The sequence below is a fragment of the Artibeus jamaicensis genome, unplaced genomic scaffold (assembly GCF_021234435.1).
Source record: "Artibeus jamaicensis isolate MK-2021 breed Jamaican fruit bat unplaced genomic scaffold, CSHL_Jam_final contig_426, whole genome shotgun sequence".
Taxonomy (NCBI): Eukaryota; Metazoa; Chordata; class Mammalia; order Chiroptera; family Phyllostomidae; genus Artibeus; species Artibeus jamaicensis.
In genome coordinates, this window is record NW_026521826.1 from 14,835,312 (window position 1) to 14,863,125 (window position 27,814).

The 27,814-nt window shown below is 38.2% G+C and overlaps 1 protein-coding gene and 1 pseudogene across 11 annotated transcripts in view; both read right to left on the bottom strand.

The window, feature by feature from the left end:
• The window catches only part of ZMYND11 (zinc finger MYND-type containing 11), a 147,460-nt gene that overhangs the window by 118,200 nt on the left and 1,446 nt on the right, over nt 1-27,814 (bottom strand). The window lies entirely within an intron of this gene.
• Nucleotides 1-27,814, bottom strand: LOC128627516 (palmitoyltransferase ZDHHC6-like; annotated as a pseudogene).

The following is a 27,814-nucleotide window of genomic DNA, read 5'->3' on the forward strand; positions in this document are numbered from 1 at the left end:
TATTGCACATAGCAATTTATCCTTACTAACAAAAAATAATTAAATGTAAGTTATAAAAGAGTTAAAACAACTGTTATTTTTTTTAACGATTTTTATTTTTTCAATCACAGTTGCTATACGATATTGTAATCAGTTTCAGGAGTACAACCCAGTGATTAGACATTACACAACTTACTAAGTAATCATCCCAATAAATCATACCCATCTGACACCATATGTACTTAGATCACTGACTACATTCCCCATGCTCTACTTTACATCCCATGACTATTCTTCAACAACCAATTTGTACTTCTTAATCCCTTCACCTCTTTTTGCCCATTCTCTCCAAAGCCCCTCTCATCTGGCCACTGTCAAGATATTCTCCGCACTTATGAGTCTGCTTCTTCATTTATTTTGCTTTCTAGATTAAACTCTTCGTAGATATGTATTTACTGACATTTTATTGTTCATATTTTTTCTTTTTTAAAACATTTTCTGTAATAGTGGTTTGGTAATGATGAGCTCCTTTAGCTTTTTCTTGTCTGGGAAGCCCTTTATCTGCTGTCCCATTCTAAATGATAGCTTTGCTAGGCTTCATTGCAGGTACTTGCTTTTTATCACTTTGAATATTTCTTGCCAATCCCTCTGGCCTGTGAAGTTTCTCTGGAGACCTCAACTGACAGTCTTATGGGAGCTTCCTTGTAAGTAACTAACTGCTTTTCTCTCACTACTTTTAAGATTGTTTTTAACTTCTGGCATTTTAATTACGATGTGTCTTGGTATGGGCATCCTAGACTTGTATGTTTATTTCCTTCACCAGGAAGGACAGTTTTCTGTCATTATTTTTTCAACTACCTTTTCAATTTCTTGCCCTCTTCTCCTTCTAGCACTCCCATGATGCAAATGTTGGTATGCTGAAGTTGTCCCAGAGGCTCCTTACACTATTCTCATTTTTTAATTTTTTTTAAAGATTTAAAAAAATTTTTAAATCTTTAAATTTTTAAATTTGTTGTTCTTCTGATTAGGGGTTTTTTTTTAACTTCCTTATATTGTTGATTTTCTACTTCATCTTCTCTACTGTTAATCCCCTATAAATTATTCTTCATTTAAGTGTATCTTTCATTTCTGACTGGGTTTTTTTTTTTTTATGGTTTCCATGTCCTTCTTTATGCTGTTGAAATTCTAAGTTCGCTGAGCATCTTTTCATTTCTACATTTTAGTAGGAGGAAAATATGTATTTTATCAGCAATGCTGAGCCACCATTTCTAAATACAATTGACCATTTGTATTGGTCAGATAGCCTGAGGATGAGGTTCACTCAGGCAATGTCATCTTTCGTCTTTTTCATGTGTCTCTTCAGCAGAGGAGTATGATGTAGCAATCCTGGCTGCTGAGGTATAGGCTTCACCCTTCTCCATTTAGATGAAAAGCTCAACCTTATCAGACAAATCCTTGTTGTATAGCTTCTGTGCCACATTTTTCTTGTGTGTGGCTCTGAGATTTCCATATATATCCCTAAGTCTTCTCCAGAAAATACCCTCCTCCATCTTGCATTCCAGTGAGCATCTCTCACGCCAGAGAAATAAGGAAAAGAAGCCTTGAGCTTCCTTCTGTACCTTCCTTTGATGATGTCCTATGACAAATAGCAACGTGACAAAAAAGTCACAATAAAAATCATTGCTACTGCAATCACAAATACTGCCACAATGAGTTTGTTCTCATACCCATACCCTGGTACTTCTTTTGTGAGCTCACATGACTCCTGCTCTTCCTGCTCACCCTGGGCTTCTGTCCTCTTATTTTCCCATTAAAATCTTCACTTCTTGCTGCTCACTGAAAAGCTTCATCAGGAGGTTCATGAAGGCTGACAAGGATACCCTTCTTGCCTGAAGATACCCTCTCTGGCTCAGCAGTCAGGCTCAGTGCTGGTGTTCTTTACCTAGCCATGTAATACTTTCAAGAACAATCCTTCTTGCCCTGGCTGGTATGGCTCAGTGAATTGAGCGAGGGCCTGCAAACCAGAGGATTGCAGTTCAGTCCCCAGTCAGGGCACATGCCTGGGTTGCAGGCCAGTTCCCAGCAGGGGACTCACAAGAGGCAACCATACACTGATATTTCTCTTCCTCCCTCCTTCCCTTCCCATCTAAAGATAAGTAAAATCTTTTTTAAAAATTGTCTACAGACGTTGCTAAATGTCCCTCGCCTGGGGAGGGTGGCTGGGGGGCTTGGATGGGGGAGAGGCAAGCTCACTCACTAGCTGCAAAACTAAATGGTCGTCTTTTTGCAACTTGGTACTTGATTTTTTTTTTCTTTTTTTTGGGGGGGGAGTTACTTGATTTTAATAATATTCTATCTTTTCCCTCAGTGCTCACCTCTCAATTGCACAGTAAACTCTTTCAAGTATGCATGTTTCTCAGAGAATTTCCTTTTCCTTTTAAAATTATTTTAAATGTATTGTTCACCAAAATATCAGAACACCTCTCTGGTTATAGTTGAAGAGGGTAGAACTCTCATCTGAGTACAGGGTATGAGTTTTCAAATCATAACTCTTACAGATATTATTTAGCCTTTTTAGATAATTTGGTCTTTTTTTTTAAATAAAAAACATCATTGATCATTATTTGATTTGACAAAATCAGCATTATTAAAACACCGGTAACAAAATATGAGTTTAGATTGATTCTGACAAATTAACCACAATAGTACGTAGAATATCACATAAGAAATATCAGCCTTGGCTAGTGTGGCTCAGTGGTTTGAGCACTGGACTATGAACCAAAGGGTCACTTGGTTCCATTCCCAGTCAGGACACATGACTATGTTGCGGGCCAGGTCCCCAGTTGGGGGGCACACAAGAGGCAATCACACATTGATGTCTCTCTTTCTCCCTCCCTTCCTCTCTAAAAATAAATAAAATATATTAAAAATAAAATATTACCTGCCTTTTGTTTCAATTGTTCTATTCTTAAGCTATACTAGTGACAGCCTTTTCTTATTGGCCACTCCAGCCCATCTCTTTCTGGGAACACTGACCAGATAAACACCTGTTTACAGTTCTTCTATTGACTTCCCATATCATAAGGAAAAACAAAGATTTCATATAGTTGAGAATACTGAATTCTATCTTTAGCCTTCTTTTGATCCATGATTCAATGGAAGTTTGGTTTCTAAGAATTATTTTCATCTGGATAAAAAACAACATGCCAATGGCTACAGTTGTTCCTAAGGCTAATCCCAGAGCAAAAATGCAGCTAAATGAAACAAAATAACTGGAAGAGGATCTCTCCAGGCTACACTCACATCAATCTTTGCCCTGTTCCACCCAAATAAGAGCCAGTTATAAAGCTGCATATACACAGTCATAACAAAAATGAAGGCAACATGAATACAACCCCAATGGTATCAGAAGCAGAAATGGTATGAACAAAGCATAGTTTTGGTAACCATAACAATTGTTAATCCAAGGACAATGAGGGTCCATCTTCATCCTGCATCTGTTACATGTTCAGCTATGATGTGAGTCTATGTTTGAGAGACTTGACAATACTGGAGGTACATGCAGTCCTGAGAATTTTCCAATTTCCACCCAGAGGAACAAAGCCAAGACCAACAAACATGGCACTGAAGTAATTATAAAGAATTATGACAGTCCAAAGAATTATAGATTTCCTTTTTCCGTGCACACATTTCCATGTGCCTCAAGTCTATACGTGTTCCTTAATTGTCATGTCTTTAAGTTACACAATTTTTAATGCAGCTTGTGCCATTTTCACTGTTACATTCTCAGAGTTCTTTATTTAAACTATGAGAATCCAGGCTCTGTTTGAAATGAAATCTGTCTGGTCCTTGGTCATCACATTTCTGGGGCACCCCTAGGCTCAGCTTATCTTCTTTTTTGGTAACTCCATCACAGGTACACCTCAGTCCACAGAAAGCAGAAAGCAAATCCTGGTTGCAAGAGGCTGGGGTGCAGGACCCAATACCACCTGCTGGTCTCTCAGCTAGCACTCCAGCTGCTACTTCCACTCAGACCCAGTGTGCAGTGTCTGTGACCTAGCTTATTTGGTATTGTTTTAGTTTTCACCAAAACCAAAACTACAAAAACAGCATCCTGTTTTAATTTGCTTTTCTTATGATTGCCATTGCAGCCAAACATATTTTTAAGAAACTGTTGTTTTTCTTTTCGCATTTGCAGCTCTTCCTTTTAAAAAAGTGCTTGTTAGCCAGGGCTGGTGTGGCTCAGTGGACTGAATGCCAGTCTGCAAACAGTAAGGTCACTGGTTCAATTCCCAGTCAGGGCACACGCCTGGGTTGCGCCATGTCCCAAATTGGGGAAGTGTGAAAAACAACCAACCGCTGTTTTTCTTTCTCCTTCCCTCCCCCTCTCTTTAAAAGTAAATAAGTAATTTTTTAAAAAGTGCTTGTTTGAAATATATGAAGAACTTATATGACTCAACATCAGGAAGCCAAACCACCCAATTTAAAAATGGACAAAAACCTGAATAGGACTTCCGCCAAGATGGAGGCGTAGATTGGAACACTTTTCGTCCTCGCACAACCAAATCTAAAAACAACAAAGTTTCAACAACAATAAACACAACCAAACCACACAGAAAATCGAATAAGGAGTCCGGAAACAACGGACCACTCAGCTAAACCGGTGAGAGGGGCGAAACCAGCAGCGAAGCCTGTTGGGCAAAAAAGATCTCGGCGGTGCACAGGGAGCTGGGGGCGCTGATCCCAGGTGCGGGCTACGGGCGGAACCCAGGTAAGAGGCGCTGCTGGCTGTCCGCAGTCCGTTGGGCATTTGCACGCAGATAAACCAGTGAAGAGGTGAGCTTTGAGACAGATCTCACAGGCCCCAGCGACTGGCGCAGGGTGACAGACTCACACATTTGGGCTTGGATAAGCAGCCGGGGGGTGAGCGGTGAGGCAGAGCACAGAGGACAATGCTCCCTCTCTAACCCCGCCCCCACATATGGCATCACAAACCTGCGACCTGGGTGGCCCCGCCCCGGTAAACACCAAGGAGCCTCTCCTCATATGTAACAGGCACGAACAGATCAAAACATGGCTCAAGAACAACTCAGAGCCCCAGAGCTGATAAATCTAAGTGATGAAGAAATAACCAAACTTTCAGATGCAGAGTTCAAAACACTGGTGATCAGGATGCTCACAGAACTCGTTGATTTTAGTCACAAATTAGAGGAACATATGGAGCTAAACTAATTGAAATGAAGGGAAATGCACAGGAAACCAATAGTGACGGAAAGGAAACTGGGTCTCAAATCAAAGGAGTGGACAAGAAGGAGGAAAAAAAACGACCAAACAGAAAAGGATGAAGAAACAAGAATTCAAAAAAACGATGAGAGGCTTAGGAACCTTCAGAACATCTTTAAACGTTCCAACATCCAAATTATAGGGGTACCAGAAGGGGAAGAGGAATAGCCACAAGTGGAAAACTTATTTGAACAAATAATAAAGGAGAACTTCCCCAATCTGGCAAAGGAAATAGACTTCCAGGAAATCCAGGAAGCTCAGAGAGTACCAAAGAAGTTGGACCCAAGAAGGAACACACCAAGGCACATCATAATTATATTAGCCAACATTAAAATGAAGGAGAGAATCCTAGCAGCAGCAAGAGATAAGGGGACAGTCACCTACAAAGGAGTTCCCATCAGACTGTCAGAGGATTTCTCAAAAGAGACCTTCCAGGCCAGAAGGGGCTGGAAAGGAGTATTCCAAGTCAAGAAATGCAAGGACCTACACCCAAGATTGCTCTATCCAGCAAAGCTTTCATTTAGAATGGAAGGGCAGATAAAGTGCTTCTCAGATAAGGTCAAGGTCAAGGAGTTCATCATCACCAAGCCCTTACTATATGAAATGTTAAAGGGACTTATCTAAGAAAAAGAAGATAAAAAAGATGAACAGTGAAAGGAGAGAGCAAACTCACAGTTATTAACAACCACACCTAAAACAAAAGCAAATTAAGAGGACCGCTAGATCAGGAGTGAACCACAGAAATGAAGATCACATGGAGGTTTAGCAACAGGGGAGTGGGAGGGGGAGAAGGTACAGAAAATAAGTAGCATGAACAGTAGATAGAAAATAGATAGGGGGGAGGGTAAGAATAGTATGGGAAATATAGAATCTAAAGAACTTGAGACACGTGTTCATGAACTAAAGGGGGGGAGAATGGTGGGGGAGGGGTGTGCAGGGTGGAGGGGAATGGAGGAGGGGAAATAGAACAAATGTAATGGCATAATCAATAAAAAAATGTTTAAAAAAAAATAAATTTGAATAGACACTTCTCCAAGGTGGATACAGAGATGGCCTACAGACACACGAAGAAATGTGCAATATCACTAGCCATCAGAGACATGCAAATTAAAACCACGATGAGATACCACTTCACACCTGTCAGAATGGCTATCATTAATAAACAAGTGTAGAGAGAAGGGAAACCTAGTGCACTGCTGGGAGGAATTAAAAAACTAAAAATGGAAGTGCCTTTTGACCCAGTGATTCCACTTTTGGGAATATATCCTAAAAAAAAATCCCTAAACACCAAAAGAATACATGTACCCCTATGTTCAGGGCAGCATTATTACAATAGCCAAGATCTGGAAACAGCCTAAGTGCCTACCAGATGAGTAGATCAAAAAGCTGTGGTACATTTATACAATGTAATACTATGCAGCAATAAAAAACAAGGGGACTCTTACCTTTTGTGACAGCAAAAGGGTAGACCTGGAGACTACTAAATATAGTCATGGGTAGACCTGGAGACTATTAAATATAGTCATTTCATTAAATGAAATAAAGTCAGTCAGTCAAAGACAAACATTATATGGTATCACTTGTATGTGAAATCTAGTGAACAAAATAAATTAATGAGCAAAACAGAACCAGAAGCACAGAAACATGAAACAGACTGACAGCTGTCAGAGGGGAGGGGTGTATAGGGACTTGAAAGGAGGTAAAGGAACTAGCTAAGGAACATAAATATGCATTGCTCACTGACATGGACAATGGTGTTAGGATTGCCAGAGGAAGTAGGGGGGAGGGTAGGAAGGGGCAAAGGTGGAAAACTGGGACAACTATACTAGCATACACAAAATATTTTTTTAAAAAGTGTGTCTGTGTATTGTATTGTTTGCCATTTTCTTAATGATTTTTCAAAAATTCTTTATACACCTGAAGAAAAGTACACTTGGGGTTATCATTTATATTGCCAATATTATCTCAGTTTGTTTGTTTATAATGGCCTTTTTCCAGTTTCAAATGTTTGTGTAATCAAATGTCAATCTTTTAAGATTTTTATCCCTGACATCATCGATCACCTTTTTGAACTTAAAATTTAAAAAAAACATTCCAAAACCATGTACACTTCTCCGCCATAAAAATCTAACTCCTTGGAAGTACATCTGACTTAATCATATGAAATGTTTTCTGAAAAAAAAAAAAAAATTCTAATCCTTTTTTTTAAAGCCAAATTTCCAAGGGCATATGGTTGAGGGAAAAAAATAAAACACAGGAAAAAATGTTCAATTAATAGAACTCAAAATAAGAGAAATTTCCTCATATTTATAGCCATGAAATTTTAGCACAAAATTTTTTATAAAAGAATTAAAAAACATGAAAATTATAAAAACTGACACCGAAAAACTTTGATTTTTATATATCTACAGCAGATTGTCATTGGCAGATTCCACATGTGCCAATTCTCCAACTTGCTAAAATTATTTTTAAGCCCACATTCAATATTGTGTGGCCTTCTGCAGTCAAGCCCACATTCCCAGTTGAAGTGGAGCAGGGGTGACACTTTGTTTTCTCCTTCCAGCTTATACTTTTTGCAATCCAGTGCCATGTTTTTGATATTTTTGTTGCTTTTGCTGTTTAAAATGGCCCCAGGGCCCTAACCAGTATGGCTTGGTCGGGCATGCTTCTGCAAAACCTGGTCACAGCACATACCTGGGTTGTGGGTTCAGTACACAATCATGGCACATGTGAGAGGCAACCAATCAATTTTTCTCTCACACTGATGTTTCTCTCCCTTCTTCTTCCTCCCTTACCTCCACTCTAAAAATAAATATAATCTATAAACTAAAATAAAATGGTCCCAGGCATGATACTGTCTAGTGTTCCTGAGCACAAAAAGGCCATGATATGTTAGATGAGCTTCATGTAGGTCCAAGTTTTGATGCTAACTGCTACCAGGTACATCCAGAACAAGAAGATTGTGTCATCTGTGCCAGAAAGCCTTCTGGAAAAGTGGTACATAATATTTATAGTATATGAAAAAGATGAGAGAGTGGCTAAATTTGTGGATCCACAACCAATAAAAAGTGGAATGGAGGGTCGAGGCTGAAAGCCAAAGAAATTTACAGTCACATTACCCAGGGTCAGGAAAATACTAAATCTCCTCAGCTAGTACTGGCTATCATGTTTCAAAAGGTGGTGAAGAAAAAAAAATACAGGCGAATGTTAGTACATGAAAAAGGTTATGTAGAATAGGTTTTTGACACTGAGAAGTCTCAGGCTTGTTTTACAAGGATGTTGGCAAACGGACCTATAATGGAAATGGCATTTTGGTTTACAAAAATACGATCTGAGGCTCCAAGGGGAAAAGGGTCAGTAAAGACTAAATCAGTGTTTGTGGTGATTTTATGGAACATAACTGGAGCAAATAACAAAAACTGACTAATTATAACAAAATGTGACCTTTACTTTTTACATATTTTGAATAGCCATTTTTATAACATTATAAAATGAACCATCTGAAAACCATTTTAAGTAGAGATGGAAAAAAATGAAACTTTATATTTCCAGTTAGAGATGGCCAACTTTGATGATAAATATCAGCATGATAGAACAGGAATTACTGTACTCCTATACTGTGCTCATAATATTATTTCTTAACAAATCGGTTAAAATAATACAATCACTTGTCTTCCAAGAATTTAAAAATCTTAAAATTCTGGTATATAATGTTTGTATTGTTTTTAATTAACTATTCACTAATTCCATAGCAATCATACTAGCCCAAGCTAAAGGTAACCAGAATGCTCATTTCTCAAATACTTTTTAAAAGGAATTAGTCATAATTTGTGGAATGATAAACTTCAAATCTGAAGAAAATTACAAATAAGAATTCTAGATTCCAAAATTGATGGAATATGAAGCACTTAAGAGTATATAATGGCAACTGCCATGGTGAACGTATTCAAGAGCAAAGAGACAAAAAAAAAGTCAATTTTATCTGACGGTAATAGTTTACAATAAAAGTAACACATCTTGCTTATTAAGTGTTGAACGAATTTAAAAGGTACAATTCAAATAATGATTTGTTTAAACTTTCATGCACAATAATATACACAGGATACTTCTAAAGATAAGATTTAGGTGATGTCTCAATCTGTACTGACCTCTTTCTCCCTAACACATTTACCTTTAAAATTGTCATCTTTGCGCTGGCTGGTGAGGCTCAAGTTGGTTGGAGCATCATCATGTAAACCAAAAGACTGAGAGTTCAATTCTCAGTCAGGGGACATGCCTAGGTTGCAGTGAACCTGGGTTAGGGTGTCTGTGAGAGAGACCCAATCAATGTTTCTCTCCCTCCCTCCCTCCCTCCCTTCCCCTCACTCTAAAAAATCAATGGGCATGTCCTTAGGTGAGGATTAAATAAACAAAATTGTCATCTCTTAATTCATGAAATTACACCATCTTACAAGTAGACTTTTCCACTATTCTGATGACATGAATATTAACTATAATTTTTTAAGACCCCCAATTATTTAGCACTCTACATAAAAGATATTCTACCATAACAATGGATTTACTGTATATTTTGCCATAATGATTAAGCAACAGAAGCAACTAAGAAATTACACAACCACATTCTAGATCAAAGATGGCAAGTCCACGCAGGGGGTGAGAACACCACATGGCACAAAGGCTCCTCATATGCACTCTGCACCAGTGCAAACATCATCCAGAACGATATGCATTGAGGATGACATTCCACCTCTGAGCAGGATTCAGTTATTTTGTTTTCCAAATGTAGCACTGAATTGATGCAATGTACATCTCAAAGTTTATCTTTGAAAAGGTATTAAATATTTTATTAAATATATCTTTGAAAAGGTATAAAATATTTTATTAAATATGCAAGAAAATCTGAAATCTTACAACAATACACTGTAAAGTATATGGCAACAGTGGACACAGGCAACAGCAGACACTGACAGCTTCTGCAAGTAAATATGGCACACTCTATAGCTAAGTTGCCAAATACCAGTTATTTTTAAAATGTCTGTTTCTAAAGTACTTTGCATTTTAATTTGGTTAATATGTTTCCCACAAACTTTCCCATAAAGTTTAATTTCACTTTTCTAATTGATTTGTAGTGACTACCTAGAGCACCATGTTAAGGATTTTGAGGTCAAAAAGTAAACTCAGAGGTTATTGGGAAGGAGAGGGGAGGAGATTGAGTCTCCATGGAACTAAAGAAAAAAGTATGTAATTATTAACTATGGTTAATAAAAGCATATTATTTTCTAAAATAATCCCATCTCATCAGCATTAAAAATGGCCACAGGTTAATACATAGCTCAACTGTCGAAGCTGCCAGAATGGCACTGATCCAGCTCACATCCATCATGCCTCCTTGGCTAACCTTGGTGCAGCTAGCAAACAACTTCCTTCACTTAATAACTACATTTCTCAACTTTCTCCCTCTCTGCTTTTGAAGATAGGGTAGCAGGATAATTGGGGGTCACTCACTAGTCTGAGAAGCAGAGTTTCATAAAAAGGAAGAGAAAAAAAGAGTGAAAATAATTTATTAGATTCTGATTCAGACTTTTTCCTCTCATAGACTAACTGCCCTCCTCCTAAGTGATATAATATATAAAGTATAACACTTGGTAAAATATAAAACTCATTACCAAATATATCAAAACAAACCTAAAAATTTCATACAAAAATATTAAAATGATAAGCTAAAAATATATTTAGTTATACTTTACTACTGTGCTGTTCTCCTAAAAGTAAACTCTTCAAATACATTTAAAAAACAGTAATCTGCCCTGGTTGGTATAGCTCAGTGGATTGAGCATGGGCCTATAAAGCAAAGGGTCACTGATTCAATTCCCAGTCAGGTCAACATGCCTGGGTTTCGGGCCAGGTCCCAAGTAGGGGACATGCAAAAGGCAACCACACATGGATGTTTCTCGCCCTTTCTCCTACCCTTCCCCTCTCTCCAAAAATAAAATCTTAAAAAAAAAAAAAAAAAAGAAGTCTAGGCTTTAAAAAAAAACAATAATCTAACAAGCTAACACAAATGCTATTTGAGCACATGCAACACTAGTTTTGTTTTTTTTTAAGATTTTATTTATCTTTAGAGGGGGGGGATGGAGAGAGGGAGAGAAATATCAATGTATGGTTGCCTCTCGTGCGTCCCCTGCTGGGAACTGGCCTGCAACCCAGGCATGTGCCCTGCCTGGGAATTGAACTGCAATCCTTTGGTTTGCAGGCCCGCACTCAATCCCCTGAGCTATATCAGCTAGGGCTGAAACACTAGTTTTAACCATAAAAGTGACAATAAGGGGTATCTTATAGCTCCCTACCATCAATTCTTTCATTATTGTATGTTAAAATACCTAAGCCACTTAATCAGTCAAGACTTATTTACATTAAACAACAATTTTAGTTGTTCTAAGTACAGATGGTTTAGGAATGCAGAATGGGTAGAGAAACAGTTTGTGTACTTTTACCTCAATTTGTAGGATCATTACAGTATCCCTGAAGAATTGACATTTTACCTGAGATCTCTTGAACATTTAGGATTGGTCAGCAAGGTAGAAGCAAAAAAAAAAAGACTAGATAAAGTTATCACAGTACATAGGGTCAAGTTATTTGTGGAGTTTCACACACCATTATAAAGGACTTGAAGCTTGAACCTAACGGCAATGGGAAATTACTAAAGAATTCAGCAAAACAGACAGATTAGTCTCCTAACAAATATTCAACTTAGAGGTTTAGTCCACACCAACCATTGTAATTTCATCTTTCTTATCACTTGATATCAGGTTCAGCACCTGCTATATAACTCAGTGAGAGAAAAGTGTGCTAGGGTTATTTTTTAGGACAGATACCCTAGCTCTTATAATCACTCAGGCTAGATATGATGCCCCAAACTGATGCAGCCATCTTGAAACTATGAGGGGAACTAGCCTCGGAATAAAGCTGAGAATTATGGACTGGACAAAGGAAAAGTTGGTCCTTTGGCATCGTGGAGGTCAAGACAACCTCTCAGGAGCAGCTCCAATCATATGATGGCTGAAGAAACTGAGCTGGGAAGAAGAAAAATAAAGACAATGCTTTTGATGAATATTCAGAGAGGGCAAAGATTATAAATAGGAGAAAAGAAAACCAAAGCAGTGGGTGTAGAGTTCAGAAAATATTTTTGTTGCATTTGTTTTGTAATGGTACAAGATGCCTGAGTTTATCTGAACATAAATGAAATGTATAGCACCTTACATACAGGTATCATACAGATACTTAAAAAGTAACAGTTTTTTAACTTAGTGAACTGGGAAGACAATTACAGGGATAACATTGAAGTAATAATAAAAGACAACAGAGTAAGAACTAGTTAAGGCCAACTTTAAATGCTATAGAAGTTAAATTGAGAGGAGACATCACTGTGGCCTAACAATAAGATGAATGATGAACTTGACAGAGATCTCAAATGCCAACAAATTTTAAATTAAAGTTTCAGCATTGGGGGTGGAATGAAAGGGATGCCTCAGTAAAAGTTATAAAACAATATTTATACAACCAGTACTATTTGTTTTTTAAAAAAACACTTATTTTAAAAAAACAAACAAAATGGCTGCAGTAAACATTTTACTTAAGGAAACAGGAGATGAGACTGGAAAGTCAGACTAAAACCAGGCTTCAAAATATCATGTATGACAGGATTATAATCTAGGGGAGGCAGAATGAATGAGGAGAGTTTTACAATTACTTCATCTTACTGCCTAGTAGCAAATTCCAGGCCACAGTGCAGGGAAAGAACCAGCAGGAAGTCTGTGACAGAACCTAGTGGCCAGTTTTCCCTTTAGCATTTCAGTTGGTAGAATCCAAACTTTTAAGCCAATTACGTCTATGAATCATACCTCAGATCCTCTTTCTTTCCTATTACTAATAATATTTAGGATTATTCTAGGAAATAGTACCTCTAAGAACAAATACTGACTCATAATAGCATACCCATTTAACATTTCCACACTATTCCTCAAGGTAAAATATTCTATTCATAGCTTCCAGTCAAGATGGAGGTGTAGGCAGATACACCTCACTCCCTCACACAACCAAAAGGAGGATGAGCCCTGGCTGGTGTAGCTCAGTGGATTGAGCACAGGCTGTGAACCAAAGGGTCGCTTGCCAGTTCGATTCCTGGTCAGGGCACATGCCTGGGTTACAGGCCTGATCCACATTGGGGGCCACATGAGAAGCAACCACACATTGATGTTTCTCTCTCTTTCTCCCTCCCTTCCCCTCTCTCTAAAAATAAATAAGTATTTTTTATAAAGGAGGATGACCATCAATTTAAAAACAAACCACAACTAGAACTGCTAGAAAACCGAACGTATGGAAGACCTACAACTGAGAAGTTAAAAGAAGAGACATTCATCTACACAGGCAGGGAAGGTGGAGATGAGCAGCTGCGGTGGGGCAGATGAGCCACAAGGCACCCACTGGTGGATCAAGGCACCCACTGGTGGACCAGTCCCACATTCACATGCAGATAAGCCTGAACAACTGAGGAGCCAGATAGAGCATGCAACACACAGTTTCAGTGCAGGGAAATAAAGCCTCAGAATCTCTGGCTGTAAAAAGCTGTGGGGGGCTGAAAGGGCAGGAGAAACCACCAATCTCACAGGAGAGCCCATTGGATGAGCCCTCGGGGTCCGAAAACATACACAAGCCCACCCACCCAGGAAAAAGCACCAGAGGGGCTCAATTCACTTACAGGTAGCAGGGGAAGTGACTGAAACCAGGGCAGGAGCCAAGCAAGTTGGCATTGTTCCCCCTCTGAATGCTCCTCCACATATAGCACCACAAGGACAGTTTAGTGGGTTGGCCTGACAAATGCCTAAGGCTCCACCACTTAGGTGCACTAAGACAAAAAAATACGGCCCAAATGAAAGAACACATCAAAACTCTTGACAAAAGAACTAAGCAACAAGTAGATAGACAAACCTATCAAATGCACAGTTCAAAACACTTGTAATCAGGATGCTCACAGAACCGGCTAAATATGTGGCAAAACAGAGGAAGTAGTGAGGGTTTTCAAAGTGAAATAAAGAAAAATATACAGGGAACCAACAGTAAAGGGAAAGAAACTGGGACTCAAATAACAATGTAGAGAAGGAAGAAATAAACCTCTAATGAGAAGAGAATGAAGAGACAAGAGTTCAAAAAATAAGAGGCTTGCCCTGGCTGGTGTAGCTCAGTGGATTGAACACGGGCCTGTGAAGCAAAGGGTCGCAGGTTCCATTCCCAGTCAGGGCACATGCCTGGGTTGCAGGCCAGGTTCCCAGCAGGGGACACATGAGAGGCAACCACACATTGATGTTTGTCTTCCACTCTTTCTCCTTCCCTTCCTCTCTCTCTAAAAATAAGTAAATAAATAATATTTTTTAAAAATAATAGTAAGAGGCTTAGGAACTCCTGGAACAACTATAAACATCCCAACATCCAAATCTTAGAGGTGCCAGAATAAGAGGAAGAGCAAGAAATTGAAAACTTATTTGAAAATATAATGAAAGAATTTCCTCAATCTGGCTGAGGAAATAGACATAAAAGTCCACAAAGCTCATAAAGTCCCAAACAAGTTGGACCCAAAGAGGAACACACCAACACATCATAATTAAATTACCAAAGATTAGACTTCACCCAAGATTGAGGCACAGATAAGTACACTTTGTCTCCTGGCACAACTAAAAGAAGGACATAATATTTAAAAACAAAAAGTAACCAAACTGCCAGAAAATTGAACTATATGAGAGTCTGACAACCAAGGAGTTTAAGAAGAAACATTCATTTAGACTGGTAGGAAGGGTGGAGATGGGCAGCTGGGACAGAAAGGACATGTGGCAAGGTAGCAGCTGGAAGACTGGGTGGGCACAGTGGCAGCTGAAGGACCAGACAGACTCACATCCGTGTGCGGATAAACTGGGAGGAACAACTGGAGAGCGAGACAGACTGTGCAACCCAGGGTTCCAGCACGGGGAAATAAAGTCTCAAAACCTCTGGCTATAAAAACTTGTGGGAATTGCAGCAGCAGGAGAAACTCTCAGTCTCAGAAGAATTTGCTGAAGAGATCCACAGGGTCCTAGTATGTATACAAGCCCACACACCCAGAAATCAGCACCAGAAAGGCCCACTTTGCTTGTGGGAAGCCGGGGCAGTGACTGAAAGCCAGCCGAAGAGTCAAGCAAGCAGCATCATTCCCTTTTGGACCCCTGCCCCACATATCCTGCCACAATGCAGCTACATGGGTGTCCTGCCCTGGTGAATACCTAAGGTTCCACCCTTACTACATAACTGGCATACACACTCAAAAAAAATATGGCCCAAATGAAACAACAGATCAAAGCTCTAGAAAAAATATAACTAACTGATGAAGAGACAGCCAACCTATCAGATGCAGAGTTCAAAACACTGGTAATCAGAAGGCTCACAGAATTAATTGAGTATGGTCCCAAAATAGAGAAAGAAACAAAGGCTTTTCAAAGTGAAATAAAGAAAAACACACAAGGGCCCTGGCTGGTGTAGCTCAGTGGACTGAGCATGGGCTTGTGAAGCAAAGGGTCACAGGTTCGATTCCCAGTCAGGGCACATGTCTGGGTTGCAGGCCAGGTCCCCAGCAGGGGACACATGAGAGGCAACCACACATTGATGTTTCTCTCCCACTCTTTCTCCTTCCCTTCCCCTATCTCTAAAAATAAATAAATATTTTTTAAAAAAGAAAAACACACAAGGAACCAACAGTGACAAAAAGGGAACGGAGACTCAAATGAACGATTTGGAGCAAAAGCAAAAAATAAACATTCAACCAGAATAGAATGAAGAAACAAGAATTCGAAAATATGAGAAGAGCTTAGGAACCTCTGAGACAACTTTAAATATTCAACATGTGAATCATAGGGGTGACAGAAGAAGAGGAAAAGCATGAAATGGAAACTTATTGGAACAAGCAATGAAGGAGATCTTCCCCAATCTGGCAAAGGAAACAGACTTCCAGGAGGCCAGGAAGCTCAGAGAGTCCCCAAAAAATTGGAACCAAGGAAGCACACACCAAGGCACAGTATTATTACATTACCCAGGATTAAAGATAAGGAGAGAATCTTAAAAGCAGCAAGAGAAAAGCACACAGTTACCTACAAAAAAGTTCCCATAAGACTATCAGCGGATTTCTCAAAAGAAACCTTGTAGGCAAGAAGGGACTGGAGAAAAGTGCCTAGTTCCAGAAGGGGCTGAAAAGCAAAGACCTACATCCAAGAGTACTCTACCCAGCAAAGCTATTATTTAAAATGGAAGGGCAGATAAAGTGCTTCCCAGATAAGGTCAAGTTAAAGGAGTTCATCATCACCAAGCTCTTATTATATGAAATGTTAAAGGGACTCGTAAGAAAAAGATGATGGTCAAATCTATGAATAGTAAAATGACAACAAACTCACAACTATCAACAACCAAACCTAAAAAAAAAAAACCTAAAAACTAAAACTAAGCAAACAACTAAAACTGGAGCAGGATCACAGAAACGGAGATCACGTGGAGGGTTATCAGTGGGAATGGGAAGGGGGACAATGGGGGAAAAAGGTACAGGGAGTAAGAAGCATAACTGGCAGGCACAAAATAGGGGGAGGTTAAGAATAGCACTGAAAATGGAGAAGCCAAAAAACTTATATGTACAACCCATGGACATGACCTAAGGGGGGAGGAATGCTGGAAGAAAAGGGGTGTACAGGGTGGAGGAGAATAGAGGAGGGGAGAAAAAAAGAGACAACTTCAATAGCATAATCAATAAAATATACTTAAAAATTACAAAGCAAAGGAAAAACTGAAAAACTATCACAGAAGACATTATAACTCAAAGCAATGTAGTAGACTGGACTGGATTCCAATACACTAGTGGAGAAACTAGTGACTCAAATAAAGTCTGTAGTTCACTTAATAATATTAATGAACTGTCTTGGCTGATGGAGGTCAGTGGACTGAGCATTGGCCTACAAACCAAGAACATCCCCAGTTTAATTTCATGCCAAGGCACATGCATGGGTGTGGACCAGGTCCCCAGCTAGGGCATGCAAGAAGCAGCCAATCAACGTTTTTCTTGCACATCAATGTCTCTTTCTTCCTCTTTCACCCTCCCTTCCCCTGCCTCTGAAAATAAATAAAAGTCTTTAAAAAAATTATTCTATTTAAAATGCAATCCTAAATGAAGCAAAGAATTTGACTCTTGATTGTATCTGGTAATCTAAAACTGAGAAAAGTATATATATTTAAGAAAATATGACAACACAGTTTAAAAACAGATAAAACTTTGTTTTATCACATGAGCATGTCTAGAAAATAACAGTAAAAGGACGGACACCAGTGTGGAAAATCAGCTGTGGATGGTGTGTGCCATATGCTCAAAAGAGCAAATGAAACATGACTCAGACTTTGTTGGACACTTCAACAGTCAGTACCAGGCCATGAAGCCTCCTGGGTCACTCCCTCCTCCTTTAAATCCCATCTGCCAGGTATCCTGGCTTTTGCAGAACTGGTAAGACACTGGATCAGAGAGGAAGAAAAAAACCCTCAGACATTATCAGACACTCCAAAGGTTCCTAGAGCCACCAATATAACTCAGTACGCTCAAGTAAGAAATTCAGTAGCCAAGAAGAGGAGCAGACATTGGCCAGCAGTGGTTTGAGTGACAGGGCTTCTTCCCTCATAACTCTTCTGGTACTAAGCTCAAACAGTGAATCTGCTCCTGCAATGCTCATGTCTCTGGGGAACAACATGTAAATGATAACCCCAATCTGAAGAAGCATCACCTGAAATCCAGATAAAGACCAGGGCTAGCCAGATTGCCAAGAACCAGGAAAACCATCTGGTATGGTCTCAGCCCCACCTAGAGACACAATCCACCACAGTTGGCATGACTGTCACAGGAAAGACATCCAAGCTCTGATACCTGTCAGGGTCACTTACTCCAGCACCCGCAAAAACACTAGGCTGCTGCTCAAATCACAGAAAAATCCAGACACACTGAAACTGTGTGGCAGTGTATCTCCTGAACATCATTCACCTCAGACATAATGTAGGACCATCAGGAAACACCAACTAACCCTACCTTTGATATCCACCTTTCTCAACCACAGCAACAATACAGGAGCATTTTAGAGGAACCAGAAAAAGACGTGAGGTTTTCTTCTAGGAAGCATTTATTTTTCAAGTTGTTAATCCTCTTTAAGAAACTTCATGAATATTATTCTTGAAAGACAATTTCTGAGACATAAATATAAAGGTCACAAGGTATATCATTTTCTATAAGCCATTTCATAAAGAAATATGAGAAATATATATCACAGCCTAATTTTAAAAATTTGAAACTAAAGAGAAGTTTTTAAAAATTGTGGAACTTCTAATAATAGAGCTCAGATCCATCTCTGGAGTTTGTGATTTAATGTTTTTCTTAAGGAAAAAAATAATTCAGATGCTCGGTCATGACTGAGAACCAGTGTACTATGAGGGTATGCCAAGCCACTCTTGGTTTCTAATGTGTCAGCTAGAATCCCAAAGAATCTCTTTAAAAGAGTGAGATCCAACTACCACTGCAACTAAAGCTTACAACACGGTATTTTTCATTAGCATTTGTTTAAAATATGCAAATGAACCAGGAGAAAGTCTAGTATTAAACTGGATTGGTGGTTACTCGGATTTTAATTCACTGGAAAATCACTGAGACTAAAGCTAGTAACCCTAAGTAAAATTTAACTTTCAAATTATTCGAATGGGAGTTTCTTACATGAAATAATCCAGCATGAATACAGATCACAAGCAAGAGGCTTCTTAGTATTTTGTGTGCAGAAAATATGTGTGCAGGATAGTAAAATAACTAGATACAGTAATTGCAAACTAAAACGTACCAGGTATTTTGACATAATACTAAATGTGGTATTTTTAAACAAAATATTAATTGTAAGTACAGAAGTAAATCCCCTTAAACTTTATATCCTCTAGTACATAAAAACAAAATCTCTAATGGTAAATAAAATGCTCCAAAAATCTTTTAAATGATATTAATAGAAATCCAACAAAAAATCATCTCACTTGTTTCTACCAAAAGAATGCTCCCCCAGCTGGTGTGGCTCAGTAGACTGAGTGCTGGCCTTGGAACCAGAGATTCACCAGTTTGATTCCCAGTCCGGCCTGGGTTGTGGGCCAGGACCCCAGTAGGGGATACACAAGCAGCAGCTACACATTGCTATTTCTCTCCCTCTTTTTCTCCCTCCCTTCCCTTCTCTCTATAAATAAATAAAATCTTTTTAAAAACTGACTAATTTTTTTAATTCTAGAAAGGCTCCATGTCGAAAATCAAAATTAAAGATCTGATCTCCTAAACCGCATTTCACAGATTCAGTTTTTAGAGAGAAAAAACAAAACAATGAACAGGCAGATAAATCAGTCAATTAAAACTAAAAAGTTCATAATAGCTTTTAAGTTGAGAGTTTCCCCATGCTTAGCCTTCATTATTTTTTAATTTTCCCATAGCTATTTAATAAGGAAATCATATTTACCAAGTAACATCCCTACTGATAAAATGTTAGGATAATAGGAGTCTATGAATGCTACAACTCAGTTGATCTATTTCCCTCCATCCCATGCTTCTCATGTTTTAGATTATAGTAAACACCTACTGAACTTAGAAGCCTTCACACTTAGAGCAACTTTTAAGAAATTAGCTGTTTTAATCCAAAGTGAATTTATCCAGCAGAGGGAATGCTAAAAAATTCCTCAAGACAAGAACTCCCCTTCTCATACAGTGAGAACACTTTAGTGTTGGAATTAATTCAATGTATTTTCAAACATTTCTCTCCTTTACATAAGTATTAAAGTTGTAAGTTCCTCCCCTCCCACCCTATGCCAAGTACCTTCATAATACAAACTGACAAAAGTGACAGCAAGAAAACGAGCCAATTATAGATGCTTATTCTTAGATTACCAATAAAACTGGAATTAAACAGATTAAACCAGAACTTTATGTATGGAACATTCTGATTACCAGGAGGTTTCTAGTATTCCTTCTTTCCACCTCCTACTTTTGTAAAGAAGAGGAGGTTTAGTTTTACATTCTTTTCTTATCCCCAACTTTGGCAGATGTGTAAATAAATGTATATTTGGGAGATGAGGGTGCATCAATATAAAGGCCCAAAATTTTAGGGTACAGAGCAGCCATAGGTTTGGTAGTTATACACTTGAATTCAAATACCAACTTGACTGTGTATTCTGTGTGACCTCAGGCACTGGTAATTTGACCCTACTGAATCTGGTCTCTTATAAGTTATAGAATACTTATAATTGTACTATAACATTGTAACTTATCTAATCATACTGTAATACTACTTCCCTCATGCTGTTGTGAGGAAAATATGGAGTATATAAATTGCCTACCATAGCAGGTACTCAGTAAGTGACATATTTTTTAAAAATGATGCTGCCACAGCAATATTTATGATGAAACCCAGATTTCTAAAAACTGCTTTACATAGATTTCTGGCAGAGCGAAAACCCTGGACTCCAAGATGGCATCAGTCCTACCACTGAAGGAGAAGAGACTCATGGATGTCAAAACAGGGGAGCTGCCAAGCTGGATACTGATGCAAGATTATCACCCCTAAAGGCTATGCTGGAGCATTTCAAAGAGGTCACTACCAGTATTACAACAAGTATGTCAATGTGAAGAAAGGGAGTGCCACTGGGGTTTCTGTAGTGCCGGTGGCCTACCTGCTTTTCAACTACTACCTGTTTTAAAAGGAACTCAAACAGTGACACAAGTTCCACTGAAGAGGATCCAGTGTGGGCTCTATATTCCTGATCATTATTATTTTTGCACAGAACCTCTGAATTCTTTCATATTGTAATTGACACCTAATAAAAGACACCTGATGGCCCTGGCTGGTGTAGCTCAGTGGATTGAGCATGGGCCTGTGAACCAAAGGGTCGCTGGTTGGATTCCTAGTCAAGGCACATGCCTGGCTTGTAGGCCTGGTCCACAGTGGGGGGGTGTGCCAGAGGCAACCACACAGTGATGTTTCTCCCCCTCTCTTTCTCCTTCCCTTCCCCTCCCACTAAAAACAAATAAGTAAAATCATAAAAGATAGCTGGTAAATTGTGTGTGTGTGTGTGTGTGTGTGTGAACTGCTTACATAGATTTCTTTTTTTTTAAAGATTTTATTTATTTATCATTAAAGGGGAAGGGGGGAAGGAGAGAGAGAGAGAGGAACATCAATGTATGGTTGCCTTTCCTGCAACTCCTGCTGGGAACTGGCCTGCAGGGAACTGGCCTGCAACCCAAGCATGTGCCCTGACTGGGAATCCAACTGCGATCATGTGGTTCGCAGGCCTGTGCTCAATCCACTGAGCTATACCAGACAGGGCCTGCTTACATAGATTTCTAAAGGGACCTAATGTCAAATTAAAATATATTTATGCCATTTCAAAAAAACACATTTTAATCCCAATTGTGAGCTATCCCAATTTCAATACAAATCCATTGAAAAATACTTGTATATCACCCTGGCTGGTGTAGATCAGTGGATTGAGCAAGGGCCTGCAAACCAGAGAATTGTGGTTCGATTCCCAGTCAGGGCACATGCCTGGGTTGCTGGCCAGTCCCCAACAGGGGACGCATGAGAAGCAACCATACATTGAAGTTTCTCTCCCTCTCTCTTTCCCTTCCCCTCTGAAGATAAATAAAATCTTAAAAAACATATTTGTGTATCTTCTTTCAGTGTTTACACGATACACGCTTGAACTAGAAAAGAACCTTCTTCCTTCAAATTATTTTCCGAATTTACTTAGTATAAAAGATAGAAAGAACTAGAAAAAGCATCAAAAGTTTTAAATGGGTCTAACTGTAAATACTTAGAAAACATCTGGAGAATATAAAAACTACTAATCATAACAAAGCTGTTTTTAAAAATCCTTAGGTAGTTAATATAGTGAAATCACAAAATTAGAAATCATCAGTGTTAACACCTCAAAAACAATCTTCACTCAAATACAATGTACCATACTTAACTCACATACATAGCTCCACAATACATGTACTTTGTTGTCCCCTTTCATCGCACTTGCTTCAATAATTATGCTACTTAGCAAGAGTCTAGTAAAGTTTCAATAAATGATAATGTTTAATGAATGAACAAGATGTTAAAACATTCTACCCATTAAAAAAAAACACAATATAATACTTTAATGGGATCTTGTTTATACAAGTATTTATTCAAAACAAATCAAGTGTACAAGTTTTCAGGAACATTTTCAAACTAATGTATACTAACACATAATGGGAACTTCTAAATATACTCCTGTAATTACTGAATAAACAAAAGTTAGTATGTTCTCCTAAAAATGTTCATATGAAATAACTTTGTCATTTTCTTCTTTTATTTCACATAAAGTTAGGCAAACATTTAGCTGTTTATTAAAAAGAAAATATACCCCCCAAATAGGTATAAAAACTAAATATCTATAGGTATAAAACTAAACACCTAAATATTACTAGTTCTGTATAAGTTATATTACTTATAAAACTGAACTAAATTATCTGGCATTATGCTAAATTCCCTACCAAACACATAATGAACTATACAAATATTTTACGTTCCCAAGTATTCTTTGTTTTACACAGTATTTATTTGCCTTTGTAAGTAATTTTGATATTAAATATTGTATAGCATTTCCACTACACAAATTAGTAAGTTAAGGTTTAATAAACTAAAAAAATTAATTAAGGATATTCTTAGTGGAAATTCAGTAATAGCAGCTGCACATGCATGCAGAAAGATCTTCCCTAAGGTACTACTTATGTTTACATTGGTTGAGACTTGACTATTCAAAGGCTGCATTACTGGACATTTTCATCTCTTTCCCACTATCTCCATTTTTATCATTTTACCTCTTATTATGAAGATTTTGCTATAAGGATCACATTTTCTCTCAAAACTCCTAGTTCATTTACTTCTTTTTAGAGAGTGTGTGCTGGGATGGGGGTGTGTCATAAGAAGGTAAGACATTCCATAATTAAAGCAAGAATTATAATAGAGGTTCCAGCCAAGATGGAGGCTTGGATTCCTCACACAACCAAAAGAAGGATAACTACCAATTTAAGAACAAAGAATCACCACAAATGCCAGAAAATCATTTGCATGGAAGTCCAACAACAAAAAGGTTAAAGAAACATTCATCCAGACTGGTGCAGAGACAAAGAAATATAGCCCAAATGAAAAAATTGATCAAAACTCCAGAAAAAGAAATAAGGGATGAGGAGAAAGAATCTATCTGATGCAGAGTTCAAAACACTGGTAATCAGGATGCTCACAGAAATGACTGAGTACAGATGCAAAATGGGGAAATGAAGGTTATACAAAGTGAAATAAAGGAAAATATACAGGGAACCAACAGTGAAGAGAAGGAAACTTGGACTCAAATCAACAGTTTGGAACAAAAGGAAGAAATAAACATTCAACCAGAACAGAATGAAGAAACAAGAATTTTTTTAAAAATGAGCAGAGACTTAGGAACCTCTGGGACAACTTTAAACATTCCAACATCTGAATCACAGGGGTGCCAGAAGGATTAGAGGAAGAACAAGAAACTGAAAACTTATCTGAACAAATAATAAAAGAGAAACTTCCCTAATCTGGCAAAAGAAATAGACTTTCAGGAAGTCCTGGAAACCCAGAGAGTCCCAAAGAAATTGAACCCAAGGAAGCACACATCAAGACATATCATAATTAAGTTACTCAGGTTAAAGATAAGGAGAGAATCTTAAAAGCAGCAAGAGAAAAGGAGACATTTACCTATAAAGGAGTTCCCATAAGACTACCAGCTGATTTCTCAGAAGAAACTTTGAAGGCAAGAAGGGGCTGGAAAGATGTATTCAAAGTCATGAAAGGCAAGGACCTACATCCAAGATTACTCTATCCAGCAAAGCTATCATTTAGAAAGGAAGGGCAGATAAAGTGCTTCCCAGTTAAGGTCAAGTTAAAGGAGTTCATCATCACCAAGCTCTTATTATATGAAATGTTAAAGGGACTTATGTAAGAAAAAGATGATCAAAACTATGAACAGTAAAATGACAACAAACTCACAACTATCAACAACTGAACCTAAAAAAGAAAAACTAAAACTACGCAACCAACTAGAACAGGAACAGAATCACAGAAATGGAGATTACATGGAGGGTTATTACCAATGGGGAGAGGGAGAATGGGGGGAAAAGTTACAGGGACTAAGAAGCATAATAGGTAGGCAAAAAATAGACAGGGGTGGTTAAGAATAGTGTAAGAAATGGAGAAGCCAAGGAACTTATATGTACAATCCATGGACATAAACTAAGGGGGTGGGGAGATACTAAAGAGTATAGGGAGTGGTTCAGGGAGGAGGATAAAGGGGAGAAAAAAAACAGACAACTGTAATAGCATAATCAATCAAATATACTTAAAAATAAAAAATAAAGTAAAATGAAAGCAACACTACTATGCTTTTAAGATGATCATGTGCAGTATTTCTAAAAGTGGAAGTATTTGTAAAAGAAATTTTTACAGTGGCTGAGATCATGGTAAAACACACAGTATGTGACAGATGATACTTATTTTGCGTAATAAACTTCTGAATACCAAAACATTTCTAACATCAAGACCAAAGAAGGACATATCACTGATATGAATATACTTCAGATCACTAATGAATATTCACAGAATCACTGTACCAAAGCTGATTTAAACTGTTTCAAAATTTTGACACCACTAGTGCAAGGAAGTAACTGAAAGTTGTCATGCAAGAGACAAAAAAAGCAGAAATTAAACCCATATCAGTTTTTTACTTGTCAAAATTCCTAGTAAAAATGTTAGTGAGGGATTAGTTCCACAATGATCAAATGAAGTAATGCCAAGCAGTGTTTATTTAGAAAGTCCATCTGCTTCAAGCAAAAATACATTACAACCCGAAGCAGTTACAGATAGGGTGACAGATGTGGGAAAAGACAAAAATATTGATTTTAAATCAATGGTTAAAATAAAAATGCTCATGCTATGTACTTCAATTACCTATACTCTTCATCAAATATTAAGAAGTAATGATAGGCAGCTGCTAGAGGCTGGGAAGAGGAGAGATAACCAGTTAAGTGTTATGGATATGGAGTTTCATTTTTACAAGATAAAAAGAGCTACATATGAATGGTGGTGCTGGTTGGACACCAGTGTTAATGTATTTAATACCACTGAAATATACACTTAAAGCATGGTTAAGATGTCAAATACTGTTATGCATACTTTACAATAAAAAATAAGTTTAAAAAGTAACCACAGAAAGAGCCTTCAAGTTGCTTCAAGTAAATGAGGTTCAAGGAATGTAATAAATGCTTCTTTTCCAATCTTCTGAAGTAAATAAAGAGGGAAAAAAAGATTCAGAGGTATGCTACGACACTCCAATTCAAATCAATAATACAGGCATATATGAGAGCCTGCCATCCGGTAATTTTAAAGCTTCAGTCCTTCCCACACTAGTTAAATTATTATTAACACTGTATTTGATTCAAATGAATTGAATTAGTATAATAGTCATTTAAGTCAATAAGCCTATAGTACGATTATTATCATTTTTCAGACAAGGAAAATGACAAGTTTAAATAATTTGCCCAAGATCACTTTGCCAGTAAATGACAGGTGAATTTCAGACCCATGTCATCTGGCCTCCACTATGCTACATCTCTGATGACAAGAAATCTAATTACCTTGTAAAAAATTTTGCGTTAAGTTCAAGTTAAGGCTTTCAAACAGTGAGAAGTTCTTAACTATCACAAGTATGACTATCCATTTTCTCCTTAATTGTTTTTCTAGATAATCCTCTTTGGTTGAGTGTTTCCCCAGCAGAATTCAACTGAAGGACGCTAATGGTAAATAAGGAAAATCTGATGTCAGAAGTTTATGGCTCTAGGCAGTTATTAGGCTGAATTCGATATTGCCCTTACAAATGTTAAAATACTTAATTAGCTTCAGTTATTGTTTTAGTTAAGGTATGCCAGAATGTTTCTATTTTATTATGTGTACCTGAAAAACCCTTAAAGGAAAAGGGAATAGGGTTACAAAAGGGTTAGAGTTCAAACAACTACAGAAACAAGCAAGATAACATCCACTCAAAGTACCAACATAATGCTATCCTAGAAATATTTAGTATTAACAAAAGAGCTAAATTTCAACATTTTAATAGATTTGACTTTGTAAGCTGGGAAGCACGTGATTAAACACCTCGTAACAGGTAGCTGCAAAAATACATCACCCAATTACACAATGTAAAATAGATTCAATTTCCATATGAAAAATATCTGTGGCAAAAATAATACCATGTAAAAGATAGAAATCCTCTATTAACCAAGCACAGGTACAGCTAAGCAATAAAAATATTTTGATTGTCAACATCACATTCCATATCTTGTAATCCTTGATTCACTAGTCTGGCCATCTTATGACAAAAGAGTTCAGCAAAATAACGACTGTAACGAGCATATGTTAGCCAAAGACAAGGAAAATTACACCTACACAACATTCTTATTTTATCTACTGCTTATACAAATTAGAATTCCGAAAAATCAAAGGTAACCTTGCCGACCAGAAAGCACTCAAATTTTTGAGGTACAACCAAGACTACCTCCCCAATAACTTCCAACCATTAGTTAGAACCCATGACACCAAAACCTGAAAAGATTTGCATATATATATACATGTATATATACACACACACGTATATATATATATGCATATATGCATCCCAGGATTACTATACAACTACTATATTCCTCAGTTTAAAAGAAAAGTGTAATTTCTGCCTTTCAACAACAAACATACTAAATTATTTCTAAGCAACCTCGTGCCTCCGTGGACACAGTTTACTGTGGGATGAAGAACACCTGGATGAGGCAAACCCGAGGATCCAGTACCCAAACCTCACAGAGTCAAATGGGCCCCTCCAAGCCATTTGGCACCAGTCCTTGAAGAGGCTATCTTCACAACTGATTTAAGCTCACAGACACTCCATATATGTGCACACCCGGCACCATATAACACCAGTATCACAGGCCCACACCAGGTACTATTAAGACACTGTACATAACACAGGGCACCATGGCACCACGCATACCTTGTGCATCTTGCCCACACCATAGACACACCAGGTATCACGAGCACAGCCCATAAAATATCAGACGCCATGCACAATCGGCGTCTGATATTTTGATATCGGCCATACACACATCCATAATAACACCGGTTACCACGAACACAGCGAGTATCATGAACACACCATGAGCCACGCACACATTGGACACCACGCACACGTTCGGCACCGTGCCCACACCGTAAAGCGCCATCACTGCTGGCCCAGGAGAGGCGTAAGGGGGCCGTCCACGTGGAAGTTGGGTCCCCCGGACATCCCAGGAGCCCCGGTACTGCAGCGGCTCTCCGGACGCCCAGCAGAGGAGTGGCAT